The 27,555-nt window shown below is 43.1% G+C and overlaps 1 protein-coding gene across 4 annotated transcripts in view; it reads right to left on the reverse strand.

Moving 5' to 3' along the window:
* The window catches only part of LOC137161463 (melanocortin-2 receptor accessory protein 2-like), a 138,444-nt gene that overhangs the window by 23,278 nt on the left and 87,611 nt on the right, over nucleotides 1–27,555 (reverse strand). The window contains exons 1-2 of one of the 4 annotated variants that reach the window (XM_067560741.1): nucleotides 8,636–8,689; nucleotides 8,496–8,552 (exon numbers count right to left, since the gene is read on the reverse strand). The exons of 1 other annotated variant lie outside the window; for it this stretch is intronic. The gene's annotated coding sequence lies outside the window, so the exon portion shown is untranslated. Of the gene's footprint in view, nucleotides 1–8,495; nucleotides 8,565–8,635; nucleotides 8,690–11,916; nucleotides 12,124–27,555 lie in introns of those variants that run through there. 2 more of the 4 variants (XM_067560742.1, XM_067560744.1) reach the window with 2 other exon arrangements.

Below are 27,555 nucleotides of genomic sequence, written 5' to 3' on the forward strand. Positions count from 1 at the left end.
CTCAGCTGGACTATAGCAATGCAACATACTTGGCCAGGAAGCCATCAGCACTTAGGAAACTACAGCTAGTACAATGCACTGCACACTAGCTACCATGAACACATCACACCTGTCCTCTACTCCCCATACTGGCTTCCCATAGAATTTTGAATTAAGTTCAAGGTCTCAGTCTTTAGCTTCAAAGCACTCCATGGCCTGAGCCCAGGATACCTAAAAGACTGCTTAAAGTCAGAGATCAAGGTCAACAACTTTGCACCTCTGGCACAATGGAACTCTCAAGTAAAAGTAAAGCTTGTCTGCAAAGGAGACAGTACCCTCTCTGGGGGTGGTCTCAGACTGTAGTGATGCTCACCAGAGGTATCCAGGGTTGTGAAGCAACTCACCACCAATTACCAGTAGCAGGAGTAAATCTTGTCTGTGCCCAGTGTGGATCAGCTCCCTGATTCCACTAGCCTCTGGCAACACAAGCACACCCTTCCAGGCCTCAGTGGGCCTTACCAGCTTGTAAGGTTCAACTTAGGATCACCACTTTGCTTAACACCACAGCACCTAAATATATTTACAGTGAAAACAAGAATAAGTTTATTATCAAAAAAGAGAGATTCAAGTGATAGAGTTAGAGTATTGGAAATAAATGTTTATGTACAAAACAAAATCATAACACTTTTTAGAGACTAAACTTAATAAGTAATTCTCTTGTATTAAAAAAAACTTGTCTTACCCAAAGTTCTCTCCAGCGTTTTCGACCACACCTGATTGACAGCCCACATTCATAAAGCAAATTTGCTGTTCATTTGCTTCCTAGGTGAGGAATTCCTGGTTTGTTAGTCACTCTAGGGCATTGGCACCTAAGTACCTTTGTGGATCCTACTCACAGTGACTAGCATATCTGTAGAATCCATTGTCCATTTTTTGGCAGATTTCCTACTAAGGACTTTCCTCTTTGGAGGAAAATATAAAACCATCATGAGATACCTGATTTTGCAATCCTACATTTTAGGGTGAAACTTTTTTCTGAATCCAGCTAAATATTAGCTCTATACGTTGACGCCAAAGACTGACAGTGTGACCCAGGGACCCCTTGGTGCTAACTGAAGCAGGGCACAGGGGGTGCATATGGTTGTACAGGGATCCCCTGGGTCAGATATCTGCATAATAGTTCACTGAAGGATGGCATGTGAGGTCTCCACCAAGAGCCACTAGTCATGCTCATTGCAAAATGCATGAGCAGACAGTATAGATACAGAACTCCTTAGATATTAACAACTACGTTCTTAAGGTTTTGGAGTTAAGGCAGGTATGTCACATCCTGGTGTCAGACCTTGGAAATGTTCCTCGCAGGCAGGAGGTAAATCTACAAAAGGGGAAATCAACAGAAATAAACAGGGTGTGTGTCCTATTTATGAATAAAGAAACAATTGTTCTGGTATATCTTGAAGTGCAAATCGACAACCAGGGTCTTTCCCCATGCATGTCTCATGAAAGGAGGATTACAGCCAAGCCTGCCTGTAAAACTCTGGAAGGTTGCTGGACGAGCAATACTCTGCAAGGCATGAGAATATCTTGTTAATTAACTCTAGGCTCTAGAATAGGTGTTGGTTACATATAAAATAAAATCCTATTTGTTTCCACTACTTCTACTTGCTACTACTTGAATCTCTGTGCTTTGACAAACTTATACTTGATTTCTTTTCACTATAAACATATATAAGCACTGTGTGTTAAGAGGAGTGGTGATCTGAGAAGAAACTAGTAAGCTAAGGCATACTGCTTTTGTGGAAGTAGTGAATCTGTCAGCACTGAAAGCAGCCTGTGGAACAGGACTGGACACTCCCGGGAGACACTCGGAGAGCTCCAGGGCTGGGGTGCACCAGTCACTAACTTGTAAAGTGGCAGTGGGGCCTGCAAAACCAAGAGAGGAATGCTTGTGTTGCCCTTGGTCAGTGGAGACATGGAACTAACCACGGTTTCCTTACAGTAAGGGAAAGTGGTAGTGAGGTGCCTCACAACACTAACTACTCCCTGAAAGGATCACAGATAGACCTCTAATTTTATCATAGCTCTGCGGGATAAGTGGAATTACAGATTGTTTATATAATGAAGATTTATCTTCTACTACTCTTATTGGAATCTTACTAAGCCATTTACTTCAATGCCTTTCAGAAGCAAGTTCCATTGACTAGTAATGAGTTTAGCTAAGCACGAGTTCCAATCCATGTGGATCTTGATGCAGGTTCAAGGCCTAAAAGAGTAGAAGGAATAAAGAAAATGCACTGCCCTTTTAACTTTACATTAGATCTTAATCCTCAAAAGTATCTGATTCTCCCTACATGTCTGGAAAGACTAGCAACAAAAGTACCTCAATACCTGTTCTGATGGTGGATTTTGTTTCCACATAACTGCTAACAGAAATTAGAGTCAGGCCACCAAACCATTTACATAAGCCCTTGAATAGCCTTCAGATGACTATTACTGAACTTGCATTACTATTCAGTACTTGACACACCTCTATTACATTTCCTCCTACTAAACAAGCTAAGGAGTCCTAGTCTTTAAGTCAATTTTAAAAATAATCCAAACTTAAATCTAGACTACAAATAGCATAAAAAATTCATAGACTATCCTTTACTACAGCAACAATGTATATCTATATAATATTAATCAAGGATATAAGAAGTTATACTGTACATCCCACTTGGATCAGGCACATGTTGATAGAAAAAAAGATTAAGCTTTCTGTCCCAAGACAATCAATGTATATATTTTTCTTGTTTTTAAGATTCCCTTTGCAATACAGCTCAACATTTCTTCTGCTGTTTTATTGCAATAGCACACTGAGCAGATGTAATTAGTGAGCTAACAATGCTACTTTGCTTTCCATAACAGTTCCAGCTCTATCAGAGCCCATTAGTGTGTTTCTACTCTTTAGAGCTTTTCATATCGCACTCATCATCATAGTAACTGAGCACCTTCCAGTAGTGCATTAAGCAACACGACAGCATCTATCGTGTTTGTTCTCATCCTCTCCCCAGAAGGAGGTGAATCTTGTTTTAGTAGGGTGGTGGTTTGGGTTTTTTTGTTTTTGTTTTATTAAATATGCCAGTTATGTGTTTATCTTAGAAAATATATGACATTCCAGGGTGTAATTCAAACCAGTTAGAGATTGTCACCATTTGTCCTGGAAGCCTGAGTGGCTTAAAATGCTCCGCTGCTGTAGCTCTGTCTGGAAGCCCTCAGCCAGCATACAAACATGCACTGAGTGTCCGTGTGTAACCTGACGAACCCTGATTCAGCAACTCAGTCCTTCCCTGTAGATTCCTAGGCTCCACAGAGTTAAGAAATCTTATCCTTTACAAATCATTAAACCTACTATAACCCTTTCCCTACAAGATACCTTGCAGTTTTCCTGGCCTCCTCTCAAGGGGGTCTCTGAGACAGGACAATCTGGTCCTAACTAAGGACCTCCCAGTTGATCCACTGAAATCAGTGGGAATTTAATGCATGTAAATTATACAGAATCAGGTCCTAAGTTGTCAGTAATGATTTTGCTTTTTACTTGGAACATTTTATATACAGAAAGCTTCAAGTATTTTTCTGTTGCGTACAGAAGCTTACAATTACTGTATGACCATTCATCTGAGCTGTTTGGTATAGATAACAGTGTGTGCAACCTGATATATATAGTCACTGGGACAAAGATTGAATTAATATGCTGACTGAAGAGCAAAAAGCATGTAACAAAACAAACATTTAGTGATGGCATTTTCCTTTATTACTACTTTCTCTGTACTTCTGGGGGAAAGTGAGTATAATTTAAGTGCCTCTGTTTCAGCAAGGCTCTTTAACAATCTCCACAGTCTGAAGGAAGCATCACAACCAAACCATTATTTAGTGCATTTTATTTTTTCCTTAGTGCTTAAAGGAAACAACATCTTATGATTTATATAAAGAATTGAACTTTTTAAAACGTTAAAAACTTTCTGAACCTATATTATACGCAAAGCTGTAGTAATCCCTATTTTTAAGATAGCCTGATACTTTCCATTGTAAGCCACTGTTTTCAGTGGCTTATAACTTTGCTAAACTTTAACCCTTCAGGCTGACATTTCCCATGCTTGGTGTCCACCTTAGGTTGAACTGTTTTGAAAAGTTTCACAAATATGGCTTAGCTATTTCCAAGAATTAGATGAGAGAAAACAAAAACATTGTTTTGCTGACATTAAAAAAATTCTTGCAGCTGTTTCATTGAGAAGCTCTAGCACTTCCATGTTTTGGAGCAGGGACTTAAAATTTGGCAGGGGAGTGGCCTTTGTGTCAGGGATGTGCCTTTTGCTACTTCTGTGTTTTTCACCAGTAAGCAACAAGTGCTGGCATGTAACAATTGTTCCTTTATTCAAACATTAAACATCACATAACCAGAGTCTACTGCAGTTCCCCAATCTGTCCCTGCAGCCCAGAACCCCTCCTCCCATAATGGAGGATACTGGTCTCTGTGCAAGGATGTGGCTACAACAGCTGCTCTGCACAAAAATGTTATTCAATCCAAACAGGTATCCTTAGAAGAAAACAGAAATCCAGCCCTAATAAAGCCAATAAATAATCAACTATGGAAGGTACAATGTAGAACAGAAATGAGTATGGCTAAGAGGAATTTGAAGAGCAGTTAGCTGAAAAACAAGAAAATCTTAAAGTCAAGTTAGAAGAAAAACAAAAACAATTCTGATCACTTGGTGATAGGCACCTAATAAAATCATACCTGGTAGCCCAATAAGAAATATGGCTGTTCCAGTTTTGGGACGCAGGTCTTATTCTTTCAATTAAACTATGCTGCAATAGCATTGCTTTAATTGTGTAAATTCTAAAGGTATTTCTCTGCAGTCTGCACGGTCTGTTTTGGACCATTATACCAGAGTTTTTATTTGTATTTTGTTTTAGTGTGTCCAACTCTCATTTCATATTGTTTACTTTTCTCCTTGTTGACTATGAATCAAAAAGTCATTGCCTCCTCCACCACGCAGACTGAGTCAGAATTAAAACTATTGTGAGAGAAATAATCCCAATGACAATTTAGGATTGGCATTACTTGATTTATTTACTATTAAAAATAATTTGTTGATAAGATGTTAAGAGTAGTTCTTTACCTTTAGGACAGAAGTTACTGTATATAAACATAGTCTTCTACATTGGTGAAACCTCACAGCCATTTCCTAATTTTCTTGTTTGATGCAAGGACATGACAGCTTACCCCAGACTAGTTACATTTATTTCCAGAATGCTGAAAGCACCTTAGGAGTGAGAGTATGGACATGACTAGGTGGTTAGCTATCACTATGGCTATGTTTACACTGGCGGTGGCAAAATCGCCACCACCAGATCAATCTTTCATGATCGATTGAGCAGTCAGTGAGACCCGCTCAATCGATGAGGGAGTCGACTTAGTAAGTCCACCTCCTCAACTAGCGTAGCACTGAGCCAACGGGAACACTTTTCCTGTCGGCTCAGTGCAACGTGAACAGTGCGCAGAAGCAGTCGACGGGAGTTACGTAAATTACTCTGCGTAGTTTATGTAACTCCCGTCGACTGCCGCCGAATTTCCAGGTAAGTGTGAACAAGCCATGAGAAACAATTTAGGCCTCTAACAGAGGCTTATGCCATCTGGGTTCCATGACTGTTTTCCCAGATGAAAGGCTGAGGCAGCTTCTTCTTAAATGGGCCCCATGCAGCTCCTATTTTTCTAATCTGGGGGACCAGATGGCTTGTGGCTGTAACAGTGATCTCTCCAGACAACAGTCATGCAGAACAGGCTTTCCAGAAAGGCTTCACCTTGCCAAAGCTTGCTCACCTTAATGAGGATTGGGCCACATTGATAACATTCAGAGCCTATAGATCAGGGATGGCCAGAGCCCTCTACTCCCCCCTCCATTCTCCGCCTACCTGCCCTGGGAAAGAGAGAGAGAGAGAAAGAAAGGATCTAAGTGTCTAAAAAGCCATGGAGGGTCAGAAGAACATAAGAACGGCTATACTGGGTCAGACCAATGGTTCATCTAGCCCAGTATCCAACACAATGAAAGCATGTGTGCTGCCCCTATCCACCAACATCTGAAAGGAGCACTCCTATTTCCCTTTGGAAGGCCACCTAGAAGAAGAGGAGGTGAAAACTTGGGTCATCAGCTATACCAGCCTGACCAGTCTGATACTGTGCAAGAGACTCACGCTGGTGATAAGATCTATGACCAATTCTCCATCACCTGGTTCCAGTAAGACTCAGGGTATGTCTATACTGACAGCAGCAAAGTTGCTGCCGCCAGATCGATCTTTCTGAATCGACTGAGTGGTCAGTGTAGACCCGCTCAATCGATCAGGAAGTCGACTGAGTAAAACCACCCCCTCAAGTAGTGTAGTGCTGCATCAACGGAAACACAGTTCCCATCGGTGCAGTGGCGTGAAGACGGCGCGCAGAAGGGAAGCACAGCAGTCGATGTGAGTTACGCAAGCTACTCTGCATTATTTGCATAACTCCCGTCGACTGCCACTGAATCTCCAGGTAAGTGTAGACCAGGGCTCAGAACCCCACTCCACGAAATCAAAGGTCACAAAATCACAAAGCAGAAGAAGCTCAAACCTTTACCGTAAGTATCTCTGTAGGCTGCTGAGCTCACTCACCAGCCTGGGAGAATAATCAGTCAATCCTTAGCCCTTGCCTAAGGGCTGTTTATTGTTGTAACACAAAAATGAACATGGAGAGAACAACATAATGCAATTGCCCTGCTCCCCAGTGTAGGTTGTGGGTCCCCCGGGTCTTCTCTCAGCCCAGGGACTTCTCCAGGCCCATGCTATCCTCCACTGCATTGTCTGCAGCTTGGGGTTTTAGTTATTCTGATAGAATTAGCATGGCCCTAGGCTTTAGTTAATGGAGCGGGGGCCCACTTCTGTATCATCTAGCTCATAGTTTTCAGATCCAGTCACCTGACATTACCCAGCTGGGTCTGATGATTACCAGAACCTGCTTGCTGGGCTCTTCCTTGGAACAGGGGTGATGGTTCCCTAACCCCCCACCCGGGGTCTTAAAAAAGCAGACCACCCTGTCACAAAGTTCATTTTTCTCTGTTCTTTAACTTTATTTCATGGGGAAATGTTTCTGTTTTATTAGGGTATCAATGTGTGGATTGACTGTACATTGTAAACGGCACCAGGAATGATTCCCTAACACTAAATCCTAATTCTGCTTTTGAACCATTCCAAATGCTACCTCAAATAAGGAAGAGTGTTATCTGAAGCTTTAAGCACCTTCAGTAACTACGTCTGTTCTGAAATCACTTGGTAAATTCTCCCACTTTGTTGGTGGGGGAGTAAGAAGAGGAGACAGTCACCATAACAACAGTGAGATTTAAGGAAGAAGCATGTAGTAGCATTGAAGATGTAACTTAAGAAACAACTTTAGTATTTATTTCCTTCAGACTAGATATACGATTCTACCACTTCAGGTGCTCTCTCTTGGTTGGGGTCTAAAAATGGAACAGACAGTGATGTCCTTCACCAGCTAAGTTGATTTCACTGCCATGGGCAAGATCTTTTAGTTGGCAGAGAGAGGTGGTTAGACTTAGCAAGACCACTACCTCCTTCAGTCTCCTGCTCCAGGATCAAAAGAAAGCGATTCTTTGTTGTATTATCCTCATGATTTGATTACCTACTGTATTAATTTGACCAAATGATGACTTGAAGTCAAACATTGCTACTCGTTGACTGGATTCCAATTTGACCTTGATTTGATAGTTGTATTGTTTTAATTCCTAATTAATTTAGTGAAATTTCCAGTAGTGTTAGTCTGAGTGATATTTTAATTAATCTTTCATATCTGCTTGCTCTTTTAATAAAAACCATAGCAGTAGAGAGAGCCAGGTTGTTTTTTCACATAAGCAACTTGAATCAAACTGCAAGAATGAAGGTAACTTAACTGAGATATTTGACAGCTACTTGCTCTTTAATTAAATTAAATCCTTTGTTTCTCACACTCTGTAAATATTTATTCCAATTTCAAGTGAAGAGTTTAATCTCTAAATAATGTTATATGCCATCTGGTTTAAAATCTAGATCTGAACATACAGAACAGCACTGGTGCTTCCTGCTGAGTGCTCACTGTAACTGTGTCCATAAATAAGTATGGTTCCAGGTGCCCCTTGAAGTCAAGAGAGAGTGAGCTGATAGGGCTGGAAAACAACCACACTTGGGCCATTCACTCACAACTGCATTAGTCCTAGATCACACGTGGACATGTTTTGACCTATGTGCATTGTGGAAAAACCACATTGGAGGATCTCCTTTGCACATGAACTGTGAAATCACAATCTGCTCCTATGGTATCTCAATGCCTGAATATTTCAGTAGTCAGTTAGCTAGGTATAACAATCTCTCAAGAATCAATAAAAATTAGACAATAGAGCTACATTTAGCTTTTCTTGGAAAGTGTTGTAAACAGTAATAACATTATTATTTACCATATGATGGAGAATTTTTGTTTAAAAGTTCCATTTTGTGAGGATTTCAGGCTGCCACTGCAATAGAATTGAATTTTTTTAAAAGCAACTCAATTTGGGATGTTTCCAGAGTAAAGCCGCCAAGTAATTTAACATGTTACCTGGTTTGTTTGGGGATTTTTTTCTATCTTCAGCTGAAATTTTTCCCTCCAGCTCTGTTGCACAAGATAAGAGAATTTATTATACAGTCTCTAATGAAAAATTCAGTTGAGGTTGAGCTCCTGGTGAAAGCCTGACAGTGATATATGAAAATGAGTACCAGTGAGAGTCAATCTCTTATTCTTAATCTCTACTATTTCTCTGTACAACACGCTACTATGCAAAGATAGCTAATAAAAGGCTTTTTACTACAGCTCTTATTCATGAGTTAAATTATAGGATTGGGTCCGAACATACTATGTTTACCTCTTATTTCCTTGGTCGCTATCATAGGCTGGGAACGAAACAGAAAGATTTGCTACCATCACCACCATTTGCAGGATGGAAATCAACTGCATTTAAATAGCAGGCCAAACTGTATAATATCTGCCATATTTTACCTACAAAAATTCTTCCACTGCAAAACCTGTAGTGAAAATTAATACTTGATAAAGGACAGAATAGTCAACCATTTTGATGTCATCACAAGCCATGCAATTTTTTGTGGGCTTTTTTGAGACAGACTCACAATTTCCTGATGTGTGCAGCTTCTTTGCGAATATCTGCCCTTACTCAAAATGGCCTCAATATCCCATTATTTTAAGCAGAAATGAAGCCAGATTGCCATTTTCCAGTAGTTTTTCATGGGATGCTGCCTCTGGTAAAGATGACTGCCATCCTAGGCTCTATAGTAAGACAACTGGACTGGAAACTGTGAAAGAATAAGAGAATGCAAAAAGTGCAAAAAGGAGGCTAAGGGCTGGTCTACACAGGGAAATTGACCAGCATGATTGTACCAGAATAGCGTAATTAATCCACTATATCTATACTAGTCGATTTCCCCATGTAGACAAACCCTAAGAGGGCCATGTAGCAGAATGTGGACCAGGACAGAGAAAGAGACTACTCCAGACAGGAGAACGGGTGGTGGCCATAAGGAAGATCCAGGGGTCTTGGGATTAGGGAATGGAGAGACAGAATGTAACAGAAGGTGGTTCTTTAGGTAAAGAGAGCAAAAATATGAAAGGCAGAAGTGGGACTGGAGAATATGGAAGGAGAATATGAGTAGGCAGGGAGAGAAATGGGAGAGAAGGGAGGGAGCGATAACTCCTCACCTCCAGTGACTGGAGGCAATGGAACCTCCTTCTGAGCAGGAGAAATTCTGCACGTTTGCATCCATTTTAGGTTGAATTTTAGCACGCACCAATTACAGTTGGGCTCAAGAATCAGAAGGCAGACCAAAATATAGTGCCGTTTACTATTGGTTTAGAAATTGTCATATTTAGGGCTTGCCTACAGCATGCAACAATGTTCACTACAGGATTGTGGTCTCATAGTAGAGAACTTTTAGTTTGCCCTAGCAGGCTCTACAAAGGCCAGTTACACACCACATTGGTGCATTCTAGAAATCAGTATGCACTGCTGTGCTGTGTAGACAAGCTTCCTCTGCCCCACCCCAAAAAACAAAGAAACAAAACAAACAATTTCATGATTTGGGAGAGTTTGACTGATGTTTTTTTGAACACTTGGATTTAGCAACAGAGAAAGGAATGTTACTTTTAAATTAACAAATACCTGCATATATACAACAGGTAAAGTTTCCAGAAGTACCTACCTCCCATTTCCAAAGCTAATGTAGGCACTTTGGAACCCATTAACTTTCAATTATATTTAGGCTCCTAGTATCTAAGTTGCTTTTGAAAATGATGCTTGACAGAGATGCTTTTGAAAGTTTTACCTTAATCAATGTATACTTTCTAAACAGAATAAAGAACTATCCTCTAAAACCCAGTTACAGAAACTCCGGACACTTGAAGTATTTATTTTAACAGTTTACATTCTGAAATAAGACCAGATCGTACTATTCTTTAAGTAGAACTTCCACTGATTTCTTGTCCTTAGTTCAAATGCTTATTTATTTTTCCATTTTTGGTTATTTTTAAAATAATTTACCAGTGTCAAAAGACTTTTTTTTCCTACTTCAAATGCAATAAGTAGATACATTTAAAACCAAATGGGGAAATGGCATGTGTTCAAAGTTTACTTTTGTCTGGAGATTTATCTGATTCATGCTTGCTTTATTCTGATGTTAATAACATGGCTACAGATGTCTCTTTTGTTCTCGACACACTGATTTTGCTGCATTCACAGGAAAAATTTAAAAGAGCTCGAGGCATAAAACTGTGGAGCAACTATTAAGAGGTACTGCCTAAATTAGTGGTTTGCAACATTTTTAATTTGCAGAGCCCTAAAAAATTTTGAATAGACGTACAGATCCCTTTGGAAATCTTAGGCATAGACGGGAGACCCTCCAGGGGTCCATGGACCACAGGTTGAAAAACACTGGTCTAAATGCAAGTGAAAGTAATATACACACAAGCAAACTAATCTTGGTTCATTAGCAAGGAGTTTTTAAAAAAAAAAAAAAAAAAAAAAAAAAAAGCCACCCCCCAATATATTAATTCTCAACAATTTCCCTCTTTTAATAAAAATTACCCAGTGGGGAAAAAAATCCCAAAATTCACACTGCCGCAAAGAGGCTAAAGATGAAGTACAGATTTGTATTTCCAGGATGTAACATACTAAGCATAAAACAGGGCTGCAATGGCTATTAAAACCCAAGAGTATCTCCCTCGTCCTCCCTCCCCCCCCCCAAAAAAAAAAAAAAAAAAAAAAAAAAAAAAAAAAAAAAAAAAAAAAAGGACTGAGCCTCTCAGCATTGTCAAGTTTTAGTCTTTGCAGTGGTTAGAGGGAAAATTCTCTCCCAGCCACCCACGTACGGGGGGTAACGGAGCCGCAAGAGCCATTCCCAAGCCACCTACAGCCTTACCTTGCCGAACCGCCTTCCCCACGCGGAGCGGGGCAGGGGGCCACAGGTGCTGCTGGAGCTAGGGACACCGCACCCCTTGGCGCGTTTCCACTCTCTGCAGGGTTCACAGTTGGGTTCAATGGCTCTGGGCACCCCACCCACTCCACAGAGCCATCCATCCCCCCCCCCCCCCGCTTTTCACACCCCTCTGCCAACAAGCCCCTCTCGTCTCGTAGCTGCTGCCTCAGGGCAGGGCAGGGCAGGAGCCCCAGGGCTGGGCGCTGCGGCACGCGCCGGCATTTCCGCAGCTGGCCCAAGCCGAGCGCAGGGCGCGAGCCCCCGGACACACCCCAGCCCCGCACGCCTCGGGCCCCCCCTGCGGCTGGGGGGAAGCAGACCGGGGAGGGATGCACAGCTCGCGCCTCTTCACTGTACCGGGCTGGGTCTCCCTCCTCTGGCGCCGCCGCGTCCCGGGCAGGCAAGTTCCCCCGCAGCTGCTACTGCTGCTGCTGCTGCAGGCAGGGCGCGGGCGGCGGCGGGCTCAGAGCCGGGGCGGGAGGGAAGGAATCGTCGGCGCGAGAGGGGAGCCGCGCACCCGCACCCCGGCCCGGCCCGGCCGGCACGCAGCCTGGGCGGTCACGGGGGGCAGCGAAGCTAATCAGAGCTGCTGGGGCCGGGCCGGGCGTGGGCGTTGTTCTCCGCCTTCGGGGCTTGTCCCCGAATCGCGCGGAGCTGGGCGGGGCCAGGTCGCCGCGCTCTGGTTCCTGGCAAAAAGGGCACCTCAGCTGTGAGCGTCAAGCGCCCACCGGCAGCACGTGACCGCCACCCCCACAACCTTTGCTCTGCCCGCCGCACCCACGAGGGGGGCCGGGCCGGCATGAAGGATGGGCGGGAACCCAAGCCGCCAGGACCCAGGCAGCTCCCGCCGGACCCGAACTGTGGCAGGGTGGGCCCCTCTCTCTGAGTGTCGCCTTGCAGGCTGGCCCGGCAGAGAGGCCCCCAGTTGAACTGAAATAACTTCTCGGCTCCACCGCGCCAGGGTCAAGGGAGGCGCACTGGCGGGGGAGCTCGGGTTGGGGAGACGCTTGGACACACCAGCAGTCATGCCCGTGCTGCACAGCGGCTGTGATCACTGCTTTCCATGGGGCTCCTCCTGTGGGGCCAGAGGGAGGGTTTCGGTTGGGTGCTTTCCCCAGGCACTAAATTCACCCCATCTCCTGCTAGGTTGCAATAATTTCACACATTTTTGCCTGCTGTCAACAATCCTCCGGTACTGGTCCGTGCAAAACTGAAACCGCTGGTACTTCCTTCACCCACCCACTCACCCATTAGAACTTGTAGCTGCTGGCACAGTGGGACAATCTCTGGTTGATGGACAGCGTCTCTCTACCTGTTCCAGATCCGTTCTTCTCCTTCTCCCTGACCACAGATCAGGTAGGTGAGGCAATTCATTGATTTCATCCGACTATTATTAGGTATTATGTTCCATTGTATATTTCTTTCCCATCCACTGCCATTGTTTCCCTCGACAGGAGTAAATTTTTTCTAAACTTAGTATCCTAATTTAAAACCCACATGCTTATCTAGGTACTTCATCCTGTGTGGTAAGAAAGGAAAACACACATCTCATTAGATCGGACTTGGGGCCTCACTCAGTGCATCAGCTCCCGTCTGTCTTCTGCTGCTGACCAGTACCAGAGACCGGTTCTTTTTACGCACATTTTTTGCTTAAAACAAAATATTTAGCGTTCAGTTTCTCTCGGTGGGAGCCACATTCCATTTTGTTTCCTGTGCTGTGCATTTTGGGGGATTAATTTAAAGTTAGCCTTTGTCCCCCATGCAATAAATATTAAAATCCAAACAAAAACAAAAAAGTGTAAACATATCTTAAACTAATCAAACCAAATAGTAGAATTCTGACATTTTCTCCAGATCCCTCTTGGGTATTGGAAATTAGCCAGAATAATTTTCAGCTCTATGCTTTTCACCAATAAATAGTGAGTGATAGCAAATTGGTTGAGATGGCAACCGAAGTGTAGTATCGTTTCTGTGTGCTGATTGGAAGGGGGATGCTATTTAGTCATATAGCTCTAGCAACTCTTGTTGAAGCTCGTCAGAACATCTAGTATATCTGTTTGTAGATGCACACTCACGTTCTCATTCGCCCATCCCAGACACAATCTCTTTCTACACACCCACCCACCCTGGACTCTCTCTCTCTCCTCTATAAAACCAAGATAGGGGAACTTAAAGAAGCTGAGAGAATTCTGATGTGGAAAGGGGAGAGGCACTGAAGTTACTCTTCCATCCTCTCTGCTGCTGGACTGAGAGAGGGTGGATGAAACTCCTCCTGTGAACCCAACAGTGGTACCAGAGTGGCTGCTCTCTCTCTCTGGCCAGCAGCTGCAGTTTCAGTTATGTTCACTTCAGGGTTTGGAGAAATAAGGGCTAGAAATCTATCTTAAAATACAAACTTGGATTCTGCTCCAGATCATGGTGTTGATCAGTCTCACTCAGTGAAGCATCTTACTCTTGCCTAGATAACAGATGTGTGGGACTTAGTATAGTTGCCTTAAAAGCAACTAGTAAGGGAGTGACTATTCTATATAACTTTTGGACAAATCTAACACAAGAATTAGAGTGTTACTAACCTTAAAGTGATAATGGACAGTGGGGATGATCTTGCAGTTCACACACTCAGCCAGAGCCTCAGCTAAGCACCACTGAAGCCAATGGATTGCCTTGATTTACACCAGCTAAGGATCTGGCCCATTTGTTTTTGCATAACTACCCCTTAAGGGTAAGCTCATACAATTAGAAATGCAATTGAACTGGCAATCAGCATTGCAAGTTTGCTGTTGAATTGCAATCAGCACTGTAGCCCTAGAAATCAAGGAGTGGCATAGAACAGATAGTGTCCCTCATGCTAGAGAAGACACAGGATTCCAGTGTAGTAAACACAAAGGGACAGATCACAGAGGTACTTAAGCACCTAACCACCTCTAAGTTCATCATTTTGAGGCTCCTGGCATTCTCAAACCCATTTCTCAGCTGCTGCCTGCTGACTAATCCAATGGGTGCCTACATTTTCACCAGTAGCCAGCCATTCACAAAGCTACCACACAGCTGTAATGAAACGTTAAACTGTATTATACGGTTCAGCCACTAGGTGGCGCCGTGTGCAACAGACCCTATTTGTATGAAGTGATGTAGCCCTGTGACCATCAGGATATCAGAGAGACAAGGTGAGTGAAGTAATATCTTTTATTAGACCTAACTTCTGTTGGTGAAAGAGACAAGCTTTCTAGAGCTTTGTGTAAACTCTTATCTGAGCACACAACAGATATACCTGGCGGTGCAATAAAGGACCTTATAGTGAACACATCTTTGGTGTCTCTCTCTCTAAGAAGGAAGCCCTGTAGCCAGTCCATATCTGTTACAAGAGTGAGAACTGCTAGTTGCAGCCCTGAAACCTACCCTTTACAAGAAGTACATGAGAAGAGCTGATGCCACCATACAGCTAACAAGCTGATCCAAGCCCTTACTGAAGGTGAAGCCCTGGTGGTCCCGAAGTGGGATTCTCAAAGCAGGTGGAAGAAAACCTCTCTCTCCAGCTTGACCTGATCCTGTAGGCATTTTCTGAACACACCAACAGCATCGGACCCCACCCAAAAGAGAGAGAGCGTGTGTGCAAGAGATCCTAGTAGATAGGGCACTCACCTGACACATAGGTCCGTTCCAAATCAAGGACTTGAAACTAGGTCTCTCACCTCTGAGGTGAGTGCCCTGACCACCAGGCTATTTGTTGATTATAATAGGGTGCTTGTTCGCATTCATTTTTTGCAAGAGAAGTCTGAGTTTTGGCTGCTGCTGGCTTCTGAGGATCCTTTTCTTAGCCACCTAACTCTCTTCATGCATTATACAGGGCACCTAGCTGGGGCTGAGGACTCCACTAGATGGCAGAGCACCTAGGGGATGGCACTGCAATGCCTGCACACCTTTGTGAATCTGGCCCAAAAAGATTAAGAGTGATGAGTTAAGGACACATACAGACCTGGTAGCTCCTTGCCTACTGTCTGAGGAACACAGTTGAGTTACAGTGTTACTACAGAGCATCTGTCTAACTTCTGGCCACACTGTACAATCACAGAATAGACTGCTGACTACACTACAAAATCTGCAGATATTTATTAGTAAGAGGAATGGGTCTGATGAGACTCTGTGGAGAATTGGTTCCTGTACTCTGTGTAAGACCGCTACTGCAGGGGTTTTGTTCATTTTACAGTGAATTAAGTGATTCCCTAGAATCAAGTGCCAGCACTTTTAAATCATTTTGGAGCCAAGACTTAGATACAACAGTGGTGAGAGCCATTTAAGTACCTAACCAGCTTGACTCCCTGCTTAGAAGTGTCACTAACCCAGACACACCTGCAAAGTCCTTCCAAGAGCAAGTGTCTATTTTGCAGCACCATCCCTCCCCAAAACCTATGGTAATATCTGACTGGTTTGGATTCCACAGGAGAGATCTGGCTGAAGGTGCGTCTGCTTTCACAGCATCTTTAATATCACATTAGAGGATTGCTTCAGTGACCATTTTATCTAGGGCTCATACAATGAAGCTGTTCAGAAATGATTACTTACTAAAGTATATGTGACATACTAGTAAACAGGAAAAGAGAACTATTTATCATGGAAACAGCACACGCTTCTTAAGACTAGATCCACAAAGGGGACTTAGGGCCAGTCTACATTACAGAGTTTTGTCGACAAAAGTCAGCTCATGTTCACAAAACAGTGGAGGTGTACACACTGAAATGTTCTTCCCACCCATGTAACTCCCCTGCTATGCCAACTTATTAAAAGCACCTCACCGAGAGGTGTCGGGCTTATGTCTGTGTAGTTAGGGCAACGCAGTGTAGACACTGCGTTCCTTACATCAGTTGTTGGCTAAAGCCCAGCTGCCCCCCACTCCTCTAGAGAGCTGAGTGGCTAGACCCCCCCTCAAGTGGGAGCAGGAGAGGAGAAGCCCTCAGCAGTTTCTCCACCTGCTTCCCGCCAGGAGCCAGGACAGCCTTGTCAATTTCACAGCTGAGTCCCCATGGGAAACAGGGAGGGAGAAGCCCCGGGCAGTTGCTCCCGATGGGGAGGGGAGAGGCAGCCTGCTGGAAACTTAGGAGCCTGTGGGGCAGCCGGGCTCCTGGCAAGGAGCTGCCAGTGGAGCTGAGAGACCAGGCCATCAGGTCCCCACACTGCCCCTCTTCGGTCGGTGGAAGTGCTCCTGGTGAGGACGCACACCACGGAACTAAGGAGGGTCGTGTGGACATCAGCCACCGCAGTAATTAATGCAGTGGCTGTAGTTGACCTAACATAGGTCGAGTTACCTTTGTAGTGTAGATGAGGCCTTAGGTGCTGCAATGCCTAATTTCTATGCACACGGCCACCCAGTGGGATCCACAGCTCTGAGATAGATGCCCTGGCACACCCTATGTTGTATGCGGAGGCTTAGGCACTTAAGAATGGGATTCACAGAAGCCAGCAAGCTCAGTAAGGAACCACCTAAACTAGCATGTAAGAAATGCTGAGAAGAAAGGTGGGGCTTAGGCCTTACTCCTCAAGGGTGGTAAATCATTTATCTCCACTTCAGATTCACAGCTGTCAACCTTGGAGTTAGGCACCTAAAACAGGTCAGCCCTCTCTCATGAAAAGCCAGTGAGAGAGAGCCCCACCCCATTTCAGCCTGGCAGTTAGTGCACTCTGCTGTAATGTGAGAAACATGGTTGCTAATCCCTCTTCTTCCTGATATGGAGCAAGGTCTTGAACGTGGGACACCCATGAGAGTGCCCTAACCACTGGGCTATGGAGTCAATCTCCCACTTATTCTCTCTCTCTGGTCCAATGAATACGTAATTAGTTACATCATTTTGTATAACATGAAATATTCATAGGACCAGAGATAGAGACACTAGAGCCCCGTGCTTGGGGCACTCCCCTGGGGGGGTGGGAGAGTTAGAATCTAGCACTGCATCGAGAAATAGTTAATGTATTCTAGTGGAACAGTTTCAGCAGAAGAGCTGGTGTAAGACCTGCCCCCCAAATGCCCAGTGCACTCACACAGGAGTCCTGGGTTCAAGTCCCTGTTCTGAATCAGAAAGTTGGGAGTCAAACCTGGGATCGCTGCATCCCAGGAGAGAGTGCTAACCTCTGGGCTAGTGTGACAGATGAATGCACAACCCCACACTGTCTTTTGTCTTTTGTGCAGGTTAGGTGAGCTCTGAGCATGCGAACAGGATTGGGCCCAGAGGTCAGCTAGGCAGGTGGAGACTGAGCACCTTACATGAGAATTCTCCTGGGCTTTGGGCATGAGCTAGGGCACTGAGCAGCTCAGTGGCATCAGAACTTAGGCAGTTTGGCACATGCCACCAGCAGACACTTAGGGTATGTCCACATGTCAAAAGCCCCCCAGCAGCGTGTCTCAGAGCCCAGATGACAGACATGGGCTGCGGGCTCATGCAATGGTGCTAAAAATAGCTGTGTAGATGCTCAGGCTCTGAAACCCTCCCCACTCCCCCAGCTTCAGAACTCGAGCTCCAGCCCGAGCCCAAACACCTACATGACTATTTTTAGCACCATACAGCTAGCCCAGTCTGTAGACCCAGACTCTGAGACTTGCTGCTGTGGGTTTTTTTGCAGAGCAGACACACGCTTAAGTGCCTAGGGGCTTTTAAGCACCTTGCAGGGTTTAGGCACCAGCTGAGCAGGGATTTTGTGACTGCCAGTGGTACGCAAATGTCAGATTTAGGCATCTAAAGAGGCCTTTAAGCACCTAAGTATCTTTGTGGATCTAGCCTCCAATGATTTGCATGTTCATAAAACAGAGCTGTACACAGTCACAGCTTCCCATTTCACTGTGGGAAGGGATCACAACCCTGTAGGTTCTGTCACTTTGACCAGGAAGCAAGCAGTGTAGAGGGAACAGGCTGACATTCAACCTCTCTGTTCACGTTTAGAGAAAATAAAACTGCACATGAGGCTATATTTGGGGCTAGACATAATACATAAGCTTCTAACAGCAAGGGACAAACATATGTTCTAACAGCAATAATGATGTGAGTGATGGTATCTTGTGGCATGTGTGCTGTCTTTGAATAAGAAAGGCAGTCTGAGGATGCCATCTGTAAAACCTATGCGTATGACAACATTAAGACATCATTAAGACAAGACGACATTAAACATCACAAGAAGAAAGCTCAATCATCTTTTTCTTTTTCAACTAAAAAAGGAAAAATTTTAACTACAATTTAGCCAAGAAATATATTATGAGATGGGCAAAAAAGTTCTCTAATAAGCTGCTTTCCTTTCAACCGCAATTGGTTGTCAAAATGATACCCTGAAATAGCTTAAATTGATTGAAGACAGGGAAAAATAGCCTTTTTCTGATTCTCTTTAGGTTCATTCCAGAGGATATGCACAGCGTGTGGGTCTGAGCTATCCATCTGGGAAAAAATGATCAATATGCCAAGAAAAGTGTAACTAGTCTATCAAGTCATTTCACTGTAAGAGTCAAACCACAGACACAGATGGGCATGGAGTAGAATTTTGTAACAGCTTTCCAACTGTGCTTTCTTCTGGCTTTACGCATTTAGCCATGTGTTCAAAGATCAGAGTCCCCATTCTACTGTGATGGAGCTTTCTGTTATTATGACTGTCAGGAGAGGACATCCTGCTTAATAGTGAAGTTAAAATATTGGCTGCTTGGCTGCTAGTTGTCAATGGCAAAATCTCCCATGGACTTCAATGGCAGCTAATGTTGTATATACTTCCGCCATCTCTCTAACTTTAAACCTTTACAAAAGCAAATACTCTTGTTTCTCCATACAGTTATTCTACTTTTATGCCAGTGCCATGTAGTGTATAATGTAGTTACAGCAGTGTAAACATGGTGCAGGACAGCAGAGAATCAGACCCTTGGGGCCTAATTCTCATTTACATTAAGACCTCTTTTATGCTAGTCTAGCAATATAAAGTACACACAATTGTAACTTAATGTAATGTAATTTATACCCACTTTAAGACCCCTTTATATTCCCAGCATAGTATAAATGAGCTTAGTGTAAATGAGATTCTGGCCTTTGGTCTCTTAAATCTCCCATCACCCAGAAACCCCCCCTCATGCCTTTGATACTTTTTGTTGACCTTTTCTGGATCCTGTTTTATTTCAGCTCTGTATTTTGAAACGAGGTGACTGAAACTAACAGAAGCATCCAAAGGGAGGGCGTACTGTACCATCAGTTTATATAATGACATTATAATAAGTTGATTTTATTCTCTAATAAAGAATATTCTGCCCTTTTTAATAAAGCCTAACATCTTACTAGGTTTTGGGGGAGGAGGGTTTGAACTACTGCTCTGCATTCAGCAGACAGCACCACTGAGCTATCCACAATGATAATTATATCAGTTTTCTGAGTGCTTACAACTAATTAAGAGCCTATCAGTGTGTGTAGGAGTAATTTAAATGTTTCCTTTCAGCGTGCATTGCACCTTTTAATGGTCTATGCCAGTGATACTCAGACCTTAGTGGTTCAGGAACCCAATTAACGATCAACATTACCCAAAAGAGCCATAGTAGTGTGAATTCATTGTTTCGTTTACTATTTTATGTTATATATATTATTCTCACAGCAAAATTAGTACAATTGGTTAATAATATAGTAAAATTGGTTTATTGGTATATTTTGGTTTATAATATAAATGTACTAATAATAATTTATTAAATATATAATATAATACATTTGAATATAATATATGAATATATAATTATATATAATATCATATTAATTATATTACTAATATATCATAATTAAATCACACAGCATTTTAACATATGCTGCAAAGAGCTGCAGGAGACACATTAAAGAGCCACTTGTGGCTCAGGAGCCTCAATCAGAGTATCACGGATCTTTGCTGAACTTCAATAGAACACTATAATGGTTAGAATTAAAAGCTGGATCGGTGGTCCACGAATTCGGGGGAATCTGCAGATCTGAGCTTTTATTTTCATGTGTATTTAAAAACTCATGACAAAAATGTGTCATTGTGCAGAAGATGTCATTACAAAAATAGATTATTTATCACTTGTGCCTGTATTCTCACCAGCCAGGATGCTATGGGAATGAAAGAATTTTTAGGCTATATATGTTTTATTGCTTTAAGTTGATTGAAATCTTAGTAAAAACATTCAGAAGAAGCTGTCTACAGTACTTATAATTTGGTACAAAAAAATCTCTCAAGGTGGAAAATCTATGGAGCAGTTAAGTTTATTAGTGCAACTATTTACCGAAATAGTTATAAATTCACGAATATAGTGCTCGGGGGTATCCGTATTTGGCTACATGTTCCATCTTGTGTCATATTGAGTCTTAACATCAGTTCATATTCTGAATTCAATGATTTTATGATCTGGGAAGCCACATTTTAATTAATACATCAAGACTTTCTATACACATTATAAAATAAAACTTCCAAGAATGCAGAATGATCAACCACTTTCATCCATACTGGGACTTCAGTAGGTCTTTGATCTCACTTGCATTGAAGTCATAGGAGTTACACTAGTAAAAGCTATGTAAGTGAGATGAGAATCAGGTCTATAATCTTCTAAGCAGCTACATTTTTGCAAATGTTAAATATCAATTTGGTCCAAAAAATTACATTAAGGCTATGTCTAAACTATGAGCTAGGAGTGGGATTTCCAGCTGGCCTAGACCTACTCGGGCTAGCTCTCATCTGAGTGTAGCTGCAGTGGCCCAGGCTAACCATGCTGTGTACCCAAGGGATCCAGGCAAGTTTGTGCTCAGCACAGCTAGCCCCTTGCTGCCACTGCCCATGGAACCCCAGCTACACTACTATTTTTAGCACTCTAGCTCAGATGAGCTAGCTCAGAGGGGCCTGAGGATCAAGCACCACTGGACCACATGTGCTGCTGTGCTCCAACTCCCCTATGAGCATGCAATGCCAAAAGATGGGTGGAGACGCTTTGTTCTCTGCTATGCACTGACCGCACAACCGGCTTGCAATGCAGGATAGTGGGGTGAGCGACAGAGGGGAGAGCAAGGTCTGCTGTCAACCGCTGGAGCAGGTCTTGGTACTGGCAGTGATTGTCCGGCGGAGATAGAAAGGGAGGAATGAGTGCCTTGTCTGGTGAGGATAAAGTGGTTGTACCATTGAGCCAGCGGTACTGATTCAACTTTGGCCTCTTGCTCTGAGACCGATGGCACTGGAGGAGCCTGGGAGGTATAAAAGCACCTAGATTGCTTGGTACGGCCAAGAGGAGGCCTCCTGGGGGAGCTGTGGGCCCCACGAATACCAGTACCAGACCCATGCTAGTGGGTCATATGCTGCTGGGTACAGCAGTTGGGAACGTAAGTCTGAACTTCACTGAGACTTTGAGGAGAAGGATGGTTCCGGCTCAGAGAACTCCGATTCAGAGGACAGTTCCAGTAGCGGAGGAACTGGTGGGCCTCGGAGTGGTGTCTCCAAGGACCTGCCTGGCAATACCAGAAGAGACTCACCTACAGGGATGGGGACCTAGCAGGTGAGCAGAGGTTCAGAGAAGAATGGAGAGGACAAGTAGAGGACCACCAGTTCTGCTGCTAAGAGGAAAGGCTCCAAGCGTCGGGTTTGCCCATGGAAACACGCAAGGCTCCAGGTGGCATCTATAGGGAAGCGGTCTCAGGAAGTGGTCAGAGGGGCACTCACCACCGGTGATGGTCGCTGTACCGGTGGTTTCAACAGTCCCAGATCTGAATGCACATGTGGGTGCATTGCTTTCTCCATAAGGTGGAGCTCTCAAGCTTCCTGGATCTGAGGCGGGAATGACTTTTAGATCAAGCAACGTGCTGCGGTATGAACCTCGGCAAGGCAAGAGAGACACTTCTGGTGCTCATCACCCACAGAGGAGAAGGGCAGGATACATAGTTCTTGAATCCTGGAATGTGGGACATAGTCCCCGAGGGTGGGTGGATAGTCCCCAGCAAGGATGACTAACTAGCTTACTAATAATGCTACAACTAGAAATAACTATAAAAAACTCTATACAAATGGGCAAAGTCACTATCTTAGTAAAAAACTAAGAGCGCGAAGGAACAGGAATTCCAACTCAGGCCATGTGGCAGTAAGAGGGAACTGGAGAGGTGTCAACCTGCGTGGCCTATTATACCTTTGGCTGTAAGAATGAGGGGATGCATGATGCATGTGCGGATCGACAGACACTGCTAGGTAAACCTTCCAGCTCAGGTGCATGACGCACGTGCACACCCACATTTGGAATACACATAGGGACCATTACTCAAAGAAGAATTAGGCTGAAACCACCAAACTTAGCTCATTGTGACTTAAAATACATTTTTACATAGGGATTGAGAAGTGAAAGGCCTAACACAGTATATGTTGTTCTAACCTTTATGAGCATTTGTGATGAAAATGATTGTTCAGAACAATTGTGGTCAGATTTTCAGGAGTGCTGAAACACTCACAAATAATCAGACCACTGAACTTAATCACCATCATTAGCTTTCTTTCTCTGTTGCTGAATGAAGGACAGAATATTTTTTATCCGCTCTCCTTGACCCAATAATAAAAACATTAAAATTTCAATTTTAAAATTAATATAATTCATTCCATATTTTTTCTGTGCCTTTATTTAATTTCCCCTCCATTTCCTAGCAGTTTTGTCCATCTTCTCTCAATATGCCCTTTGCCTTTCATTTTGTTTAACCTCATGAGGACATCGCCCACCACTTTCTTTTTTTTATTCATTTATTCACTGACTCACTTGCTCATCCTTCTCCCTTGCCATTTAACTCCTAGCACACATTGTCCCTTGCATTGTTAGGCTGCTATTAGTCTTTTTCTTCATCTTGTTTGTCTTTTGTCCAAGGCTAAGTTAGTATAATGATTTTCATTACTGTATGAATCCTTCCCACTGTCCTCCTTCAACCTGGGCTTCCTTTAATGTTCTTGAACTGGTTGACAGCCTCAGAAGGGTAACAGCCTCCAAGCTTAATGTATTCGTTCAGTAAAATAAAAACTAACAGAACCCAATCATGCTTTTCAATTGACCAAGATTGTCTGAGTGTAAGAATTGTATACCTGCTCCCACTGCTGTTTCTCACATGGCCATGAAGGTCATTTAACAAACTCTCTGGCCCCTGAATATCTGGTAAATTTTTCTTGAAAATTACATATTCTCTAGATGCTCATTGTCTCTCTAGCTCTTCTTGCTTTCTTTCTTCTCTCTAATTTGAGCACTGAAGAGGGTTAAGTTTCCATCTTCATAAAGCAAAAGTGTACTCTTTAAGTTGACTAACTTTAGATTAAGGAAAAACAACAAGAATGAACAAAAATAAAGTCTCAATGAAAGAATACAATGTGCATGTGTGTCATTGGCAGTTAGTTACAATCATTGAGAGAACAAAATGCCTATTAAGAATATAGCCATTTCTTTGGTTGTAGACATAGCTCTCATCCTGAGCATCATTTGTGAGCTGTTCACTTGGGCTATGTCTACACTTCGAGCTGGTGGTCCAATACCTAGCTCAAGGAGACATACCCACACTACTCTGATGGAGCTAGTGTGCTAAAAATATAATGTAGCCTGTGGTGCAATTCATGGGAGGGGTTAGCTACCTTGAGTACAAGCCTACCATCTTGGAGGGTACAAACTTGGGGTAATCTGGCTGAATGCAGCCCTATATTCACACCTTACACACTATTATAATAATCTTTGTATAAAATATGCCTTGTCAGGTATCACTTGAAAACTAATAACTCACTGGTTAATAATATCATGAGGAAATGTGTGTAGGAACATTATATGTAAATTTATGAACATAAAATGAAATTATGACTGAAATGTGGTTACCAGACAGGTCTGGGGAGTGAATAAACCTGTTGTCTTTTCTCAAAGACAACAGCCAAACTGATGCCTCTAGCTAGGTGTCATCAAAGTTGATGGGCAATCACCTGTCAAGTGGTCATTCTTTGGCAAAGAAGGGGAACAGGAACAGATCGATCTACATTTTAGAAAACAACAGCACATAATCTCTTTTACCACAAGATCCCATTACTCCAACCTCACAGCAGGAATGAACTTTAATTAGGAGTAACACTCAGGAACACATTTCAAAAGGTGACTGGATTATAAAAGTGAGGGAGCAAAAACATCCCAATGTATCTCCCGATCTCTCTCTCTCTTTCACCTAAGATGACAAAGGAACCAACCATTTGACTCTGGGTAGCTCCGGAGCTGAAATTTGGTCAGCCTGTTGCTGGGAGCACCTGGTAAGGATTTTGCCTTGAACCAAGTCAAGTTTGTTAAGTGTTTTATCTTTATTTCTCTTGTAACCATTTGTAACTTTTCTAGCGTGTACTTGTTCTCAAAATCTCTCTCTCTGTAGTTAAATAAACTTGTTTTATTCTTTTACCAAACTAGTCCAGTGTTATGTTTAAACTTAAATGTTGGGTAACTCCAATTAAAGTAGCAAACTGTTGTATATTGGACCCTTTACTGGGACAATGGACTTATGCTACCTGAACTGTCCAGAAGAGGGCTGGACAGTGCAGAACATACGTTCTGGGGAAAAATTTGGGACAGGGAATGTATTGGGGTTGCCCTGCAGGTAGTAACCAAGGCTGCTGAGGTCAGTGTTGCTGGGAGACTGGAGCTATACATAGACACTCAAGGAATGACCTGTATACTGTTTGCGAGGGGCTTGGGTTGCAGGATAGGTGGTGACACAACCCTTCACTGGTCTGGACTGGACTCCACAATGTGACAGATGGTTAGCCCCTCCCACTGCCACAGTTATGCTATTTTTAGTGTGCTAGCTCAATCATAGCTAGTGTGGATATGTCTCCTAGAGCTAAGAATTACACCCCTGGCTCCCGGTATATGCATAGTTGAGTTGGCCTAACTCTGCTCCCATTGAACACAATGAGATTTTAATTAGGGATGTAAGTGCTAAACGTTTAAATGGTAAACAGCGGTCTTACCATTTACTAATTAGTTTAAACATTGCCTCAGGGGAGGCGTCAAGCCCAGCATGGGTTCCCACCAAGCGAGAGATGTCCAGCTGTAGCTCTGCACACATGGGGGGGGGGGGGGGGGGGGGGGGGAAGAGGAAGAGAGGGCGGAGCCGAGCCCAGCGTGGCTCCCCTCCCCCCCACATGCAGAGCTAAACCCTTTAACCGTTCTATTTTTAGAACTTTAAACCGATTGTTAAACACATTTTTACGTCCCTAATTTTAATATTGATTTCAACAGGGGCAAAGTTAGGCTAATGGTGAGCACCTTTGAAAAATCCTACCCTGGAGGCCTGGTTCACAGCCCCCTGAAGTCAATAGGAATCTTTCCATTGACTTCAATGGGCTGTGACTCAGACCCTTACACCAGCGGTTCCCAAACATTTTCCCTGCATGGCCCCATGTTCAGAGGTGTTGTTTCCTACTACCCCAGACAGCATGGAAGTTGCCATTTAAAAATAGTGTCCTCTCTGCAGTGTGACCTCACACACACTATACATGCAAGGTCACGCCGCAAGGAGGATGCCATTTTGTTTTACAAAATGGTGTCCTCTGGGCTGCATGAGCTCACACACATATGGTGAGTGAAAGGTCATGCTGCATGGAGGGCGCCATTTTGTAGAGCAAAATAGCTTCCCCCATGCAACGTGACCTTGTGCATACGGTGTGTGTGTGAGGTCACGCTGTGCGGAGGAGGCCGTTTTGTAAAATGGTGTCCTCTGCACGCTTGGGATTGCTGTGACCCTATCTGCTGATGGAGCGACCTCACTTGGGGTCATGACCCACAGTTTGGGAACCATTGCTTAGTCTGTTTTTCTGTTTGTTGTGCATGGTTGGCAACTGTGCACCTAAGTCACAGGATAACATTGTTGGTTTCCTAACTGTATATTGAAGTATATTTACTGACATATTGAAATCTTATGGATATTTCCAGTCATTCTTCACAAACTTACTATTTAACATTCATCAGATATATTTACTTAGCACAAAGATCCTTTGCATTTCATGAGACACTACCATCCAGCTTGAAGGCGAACACCTCGTTTATAGCTTCTTGTTCTTATTTTTCTTTTGAGAAAATATATTGGCACTATTACAAAAATCACCACCACTTTGGACAAAATTATTCACTGCCAGGCATCTCATTCCTATTCAGAAAACATTTGTTATCACATGCGGTGTTTCAATCATGGTCTTCATTTGGTACTGCTATTGCATAGAGGGAGAAGACCCAATATGTAAAATAAAGGTAAAGCTGTATTTACCAGAATTAGCAGAAATGTTCCAACAAAAGCAGAGCGGTTCTACCTCATTCTTAGCAAGATATTTCAAATCAGGATCTTAGTAAGTCATCCAACAACCTGGAAGCTTACATACAAGATAATAAAATGGTTTGTTTAACTTTCCCCACTCAGTCCTCTCTAACACGAACGGAAGAGGACAGTAAAATAAAATGTACCAAGAGATGATATAGTAGGTTCAAGGGTGCATATTTTCCTGCTGCACTTGCAGATGCATAACATTTATTGACATTAATGCCTTTGCTGCATCTTGTAACGTTTCACTTAGAATGTTTGACATGCCCATGTTCAGAGATGTACTTGGTATGCAGGGCAGAAGTAGAGCTATGTCAGCTTCTAAAGTTCTTCTTACCTTCTTTATGGGCACTAAATACATATTTCTACATTCAGGGGCCACAAATAAGGGTAGACTAGCTCTCCTGTCTCAGAATCTCTTATCCGAAGGGACAGTTGGCAAGTGGTAGCAGAGAAACACTGCCAATCTATTAGGAAAATGGCTACATGAAAGATTAGTAGGTCTTACATGCTTAGTAGGTAGCTAAACCTCCCCCCCTCCCAGGAATGGATTCCAGAGCAATAGAACCATAAGGAAAGGAATAGATAACAAAAAAAGAAAATTCATAATGCTACTATAGAAATCCATGGCATACCAATGTCTTGAATACTATGTGCAGTTCTTGTCATTTCATCT

This window comes from Emydura macquarii, unplaced genomic scaffold, assembly GCF_026122565.2.
Source record: "Emydura macquarii macquarii isolate MOO-44397 ecotype Brisbane River unplaced genomic scaffold, CSIRO-AGI_Emac_v2 contig_2297, whole genome shotgun sequence".
Lineage (NCBI taxonomy): Eukaryota > Metazoa > Chordata > Testudines > Chelidae > Emydura > Emydura macquarii.